This window comes from Natator depressus, chromosome 8 (assembly GCF_965152275.1).
Source record: "Natator depressus isolate rNatDep1 chromosome 8, rNatDep2.hap1, whole genome shotgun sequence".
NCBI lineage: Eukaryota > Metazoa > Chordata > Testudines > Cheloniidae > Natator > Natator depressus.
Window position 1 is genome coordinate 94,413,411 of NC_134241.1, and position 6,590 is coordinate 94,420,000.

Below are 6,590 nucleotides of genomic sequence, written 5' to 3' on the forward strand. Positions count from 1 at the left end.
GTGCAGCAGCAGTGATGACAAAGGGTAGTGAGTCCCATGGCAGGGAATGGCAAACGGGTACAGGGACTGGCCTCTGTAAGATATGACCCCTATGGATGACCCCAATGCATTAATTGGCACCTTTGGAAGGGTGGATATGAGCAAGCCTCAGACTACAAGTTGGTGAAGGCAGCCATCTTGGATTGGGTGGGCCTGTCTGCTGAAAAGTATGGACAGAAGTGAGATGGATGGGCCATCTGATGTCTGAGACTGGACACCCAAACTGTGGGGGAGATTAGGAATGCTCTGATTTTGGAGCCTCCCCGAGAGCATGCAGGTCTGGGTCAGACAGCATCAGCTAGGAACCTTAGATGAAGCAGTTAAACTGACAGAGGAGTTTGGGGAAGCAGGCTTCCCCAGGAAAGAAGGCCGACCGTTTAGGGGATCAGATCCAGGGAAGAAGTGTGGGGAACCCCCTGCCTAGAAAGTGTGTAGAGAAGAAGAGAGAAGAGCCCAGAGAAGCTCTGACAAGTACTTGTACGTTTACCTTTTACCAGAGTGGGCAGCGGGGATGCTTGAAAAGAGGCTGTCCGTACATGGAATGCGAGGTGTTTTGCCAAGGTCGGTGGTTGGGCTGGGATTCTCAGGCAGGGGAAAGAAAATAAACTGTCAACCATTTCTGTGATGGTGGGGAGGAAGTGTTAAAGGGGCCTGGTAGACACAGCCCCACCTTGCTTTCTGGTCCAGCGGGAATTGGTTAAACCCCACTGGATGGTTCCAGGTAGTCTGAAATTAGTGTGTGTCCATAGGGATAAATAGCACTGCCCTGTGGCAGAGGTACCCTGGAGGTCCATGGGATGCTCACTTGGAAACAAGTAGGGGTAGTAGATAGGTTACACCTCCCTGTTGTGTTGGGCACCAACTGGAGGACCTTCTTTTTGGGAAGACAAGCTGGCATTGGGGGGTCCCAGGTAGGGAAATGCCTCTTGACAAGAAGAGACAAGCCAAGACAAGAGAGTTACCCTAGAGACTGAGGGGGACAGGAAGGAAAACAAGGTGGAAGGTGTAGACACTACTAGACAAGAGAATGCATGCCAAGATATAAGGGGAGAGCCCTGAGACACTGAAGGGGCAGGAATGGAAAATAAGGACATAGGCCCAGTGGGTAAAGATAACCTGAGCTCCTTAATGTGGGTTGGGTAGCCCTTCGAACCACCTGACAGGTACACCAAGGGGAAAAAGCTCAGGTTAAGTTTGGCGGGATAGGAGAACCAGGGCATGGGGGGGAGCCCACTGGTCCCATCACAAGACAGAAGGGGTGAGAGTAGGACAAGGGGCACTCTGGGGGGCTAATGGTGTGAGGGTCTGTGGGCCAGAACAGTGGGTGGAGGTTGTCCCCACAATTCTAAGTGTGTGTTCTGCCAGTGGAGAAGGGCAGACCCTATAAGGAGGGCCTGGATAATCATCCTGAATACAGAGGAAGAACCCCACAAGGAAGCCCTTCTGATAAGGGAGGGAGAGTGTGGGGTAAGAAAAATCTTTGTCAGGTGAGCACGGGAGCTGTGGGACACAGTGCTGGGCAACAATGACAGTACCTGCACTTGGATCACCAATTAAATTGCCCCAGAGTAAAACTGGGGGACGAAACTGTGCCTAATTGACAGATTAGAATGGGTCAGACTCGGAGATAATTAAAACATTAGTTAACACATTAGCTCAGGGAGTAGAACACGATACAGGAAGGAAGTGGGCAAGGAGGGGGAGGGGGAGAGCACCAGAGCCCAGAGAGAGCTCCTCCCTCTCCTGTCCCGGGCCTCAGGGGGTGAGGATTATATGTTGTTGTAGATAAGGTGGGGGGAGGATGTAAATAAACCACAGGTGGGGTTTACAAGCAGAGTCTAGGCAGTCTGTGTACACAGAGCAAGATGGAAGCGGCGGAGGTGCCCTGTGACGGAAGAATGAACCCCACTTTCTCTCTTCATATAACTTGTTACTGCCAATGTACGCCTTGTGCTAGGATTTAAAGTATGTTTAATCTCTTAGAAAGATATAGCTGTGGAGTGGCAGCTTTCTACTCTCAGGGCAACCACAGGGTTAGGCGGCTACTGTATGGCTTGTACCAGGAAGTATCGAAATGAGAAAATAAAACCGGTTCAGTGGCAGCCCTTGGAGAAGTGGGCCACAGAAAAATCAGGTATCTCATCTGCTTCTGTGTGACACCGAGCCCATTAACTGTTCGCACACCAGTGAAATCACCATCGCCCGCTCAGTGGCTGCGACTTCCAGAGCAGTCTAAGAAGTTTACGCAGGTGTCTTCCACTGGAATTAAAGAAAGATGCAATCCCTTTAGACTGCTTTGAAAATCTCAGCCAGTGCATTCCTGATTAGGGATGTTAGGCTTGAAAGACGCACAGCTTTATAGTAAATACAATAGATCTATGTTTATAAGCCAGAAATAAGCATCAGTCAGTATTTTCCCTAGTCCCACCACCACCTCCGTGCATATGTCAGTCCGTTCCTTTTCTCTGTGGCCTGTGCAATCTAAAACTATGGGTGTCCCCATGACTTGTGTAAATGGAGAATGTTGATTGTTGCTTGTAGCTGGGTTACAGCAGTAGATCTGAAACATCCTTTGTAAAATGGCTTTACTGTTTTCTGACTCATACTTTTATCTCAAATGACACAGTAAAAGACTATGTAATGGAACAGCTACTGTAGCAACCTTTAAAGCTGTATGTGGTAACCTATCCCTGCAGAGACGTAAAACCAAGCTATAATGGATGTCTTCCTTTCCCCGTTTGTAGAAAATGCTGCAGTGTATTTAGTGCCCCAGCTAAGAGGAGACGTGGTTAGAAAGCATTAGTTGCATAAGTAAATATTTTCACTTCAGAGCTTAAGAATTCCAGTCCAAGATCAAAACATTAATTAGAGATTCCTAGCTGTTTGAATACTAATGGCAGATTAATAGGATTTGAAATACAGGTCATGCTCAGTAGTTTTGACTTGAAAATCACCCTAATTTAACACTTCAGTAAAGCTGATATTGGGTTGGTAAATTAAGCCTGTTTTGTTTTAATCGTTATAATCATAGTCTGTGTTCCTCATATTAAAGAAGGGAGTGTTCTGTGGCAATCGATGGGGAATAATATTTGCACACTTCTTAAGAGGAGTGAGGAGGATGTGGAGATAACACTGCTGGTCCTTCTGTCCTACATATGAGCTCAGTCCAACTCCCCTTGAACTCAATGGCATCTTGTTGACTTCAGTGGAAGTTGGATCAGGTCCCAGTTGGGTTCTGAAGTCCTAGGCTGTTTGCTTATGTATGCTTATGGTATGCTTTGTGACAGCTTGAAAGTGCCCATAATGAAAAGTGTTTCACCTAAGGGTTCATGGCTTTTTTTCCCCCCGGTGTCATAGGTACAAGTGAGCTGCACCTAATGTGCTGCATTCCAGGAAATAGAAAGGCAGCCTATTTTTTTTTTTTTTTAAGATAAAAATGGCTTGTTAATCACACGATACATTATTGGCCTGTGGAACTCATTGCCACAAGATACCGCAGAGGCCAAGAGTTTAGCCTGTTTCAAAAAATGGGTTGTCACTTCTATGGATGAGAACATCCAGAGTTACTTTAGTAAGGATTAAAATAATCAGTGTTTGGAAGGGATATAAACCCTGATGTTGCGGGGCATAAACCAGTCGCTAACTAAAGGGAGTTAGGAAGAATCTTACCCTGTAACTGTCTACCACTGGGTTTTTTGTACCTTTTTCTAAGTGTCTGATACTGGCCATTGTCAGAAACAGGATCCTGACCTTTATGGACCACTTGTTTTGATCTTTCTGGGCAATTTTTATGTTCTTGTAAAAATATTGAGTAAGTAGTATAACACCTAAAAGTGTTCTAGATGTTTTATAGAACAAATAAGAACCAAGTGCCTCATTTTAGACATGATGCCAAAATCAGGCATCATAATCAATAGACAGGGAGCAGGCTGGGAAAGGATAGGGCTTACAGCAGTAACCCTAACCATGTAACTAGTTTTTAAGCATGTATATTTCTAGATGGCTCTTTTAAGTATTTCTTCATTATAGACTTGTTTCTTGCAAGCATCATGGAAGAAGTATATCTTGAGGGATATGACAAAAGAGAAACTAAAGGGTGTATGGACTAGAGTTGGAGGGCATGTCACAGATAAGAGGGGAGAGGTGGAATTCTGACTTTTGACATCCGTAGCTCCTTGAGAAAAACCTCATAACAATACAAGAGCAGCATAGCACCCTTGCATATATCATTCAAGTTCTCACTAGGCTACACTTTCTGCACAGAGTGCTAAGACAAGGCAGAGTATGGAATTTAGCTTTGCTAACAGTTCTGGAGTAAATTATGCCTTAGGAAATATTTTGATTTTTTTTCTCTTCCAATCTGTATGTGGAAACAAGGCATGGTGGCTGGCTAAAATTATTGCTCAGGTAGACTGAAGAGGGAGAAAAAAAGTTGGAGTTTCAGAAAGAAGAGGATATAGAGCGGTGGCGAGCCTGATTTGTCTTGGGTACCCCGAAGTTTCACCTCACTTAAACTCTTTGTTTACAAAATCAGACATAAAAATTCAAAAGTGTCATAGCACGCTATTACTGAAAAATTGCTTACTTTCTCATTTTTACCAATAACTATAAAATCAATTGGAATATAAATACTCTACTTACATTTCAGTGTACAGTATAGAAAGCAGTAAAATCAAGTTTGTACGAAACTTTAGTTTGTACTGACTTCGCTAGTGCTTTTTATGTAGCCTGGTGTAAAACTAGGCAAATATCTAGATGAGTTGATGTACCCCCAGAAGACCTCTGCGTACTCCCAGAGGTACATGTACCCCTGGTTGAGAACCACTGATCTAGAGAATATGGGAAGGTGTGACAATAATAGTACCAGAAATCATTTCAGTCAGTGCAGCAGGCAGCTAACTATCACCAAAGAATAACGCACATCAGTATAGAATGTTTCAAGCCCAGAGAATACTCTAACCTCAAACTGACCAGAATTATATATGTAGTTCATTCATCCACTGGCGAAGAGGAGCAGTTTTTTAGCAGTGCAAAACAATTACCCCACAACAGTTTAGAATATGAAATGACCCTAAATATATCATCACACTCATTTAATTCTTCCAAGAATTTGTGCATTAGCAGGATTGGCTTTGGGGGTTTATTTGGGTGGTTTTAGAACAGTGTTTCTCAACCTTTTTGATACCAGGAACCAGCTTGCGGCCTTCCTAAACTGTCAGGGAGATCTCAGGGATCCGCACCTGTCCACGGACGGGTTGTTGTGAAACACTGCTTTAGTCCACAAAAGCTGAGGTAATATTAATGCTGTGCTGTGCAGTCATTTTTAAGAGTGAATTTAGCTTTCATGAAGGATATACCAGAATGTAGTTTTGTATAGAGGGATAAGATAGAAGACCAAAAGGCTGAGTAACTTTTCCCAGTGAGAGAACTCAGAACTCCATCACATAGTACTGTCTACTTATATTCAGGGGGTGTTCACCTAAGCAATAACTACATCGCTTCTCCTCAGTTTCATCAGTAGTTGGCAGTGCACCAGAATTAGTGGGGTATACAGAGGTTCCTTGATGGTCAGATATCAATATTCATAGATCAAACACAGGAGTTGGCATTACACTATGCTTACATCTGGATGCTTGTTTCCTCAAATATTTTTAACGCCGCCTATAAAGAAACCTAAATAACTAGACGTACAAATGTCCCTTAGGATGACTAAATGTGACAGTGAGGACATGTGTGTCAGAATGGGAATTAGTATGTTACCTGCAGGGTCAAACCAAAGAGAGTAGGAGACTAAAGCTTCACTCCTTAAACTACAAGTTGTGTCTACGCTAGCCAACTCCACAAACCTAACTCACCACCCCTGAAAGCCAGAGTAGGATTAGATGACATAGTGGTAGAAATGCTTGAACCCCATCTACACTATGATTTCCACTGCTGGTGAGTTACAGCCATGACATCTGTTAGTCCCAAAGAAGAGCAGAAGTGACAGGATGAGAAGAGTTAGTGACCAGTGTTGAGGCTGGGAACATAAAAAGTGCCTTGAAGCCTTGATTTTTAAAAAGAATTTAACCAACATTATTTTTAAAAACAACCCTGGGGTTTTTTTTGTCAGACTTCACTCTACATTACCATAACAAATCTAAGTATAAGACTTTCAGTCTGTCTTTCATCTTATCATGCACATAGTTTCATCTGTTAGATCTTTAACCTAAAAGCAGGGGGGTGCACAGAATTTGGAGGCTTAGAAGGGGAAAAACCCTCCATGTCCAGTACTACCCTGTTCCAGCTTTCCCTATGTAAACAGTTGAGAATAGTCCTTAAAAGGGAGCAAGTAGTCTCAGGGCATTTATAAAAAAGCCCACATTGGCTTTAGGACCCAAGGCCAATTTCATGGGCTGCTTGGTGGTGAGGAATCAGGTGCTTTTGGTGGTTCCAGCCATTGTCTTTTTGAGAACATGGCATTGTCTTTTTGAGAACATGGCATCCACTGTTAGTATCCCTAGTTGGATACTCCCTAGATGGAGAAAGGCATAGGAGTATAAATAGTACCT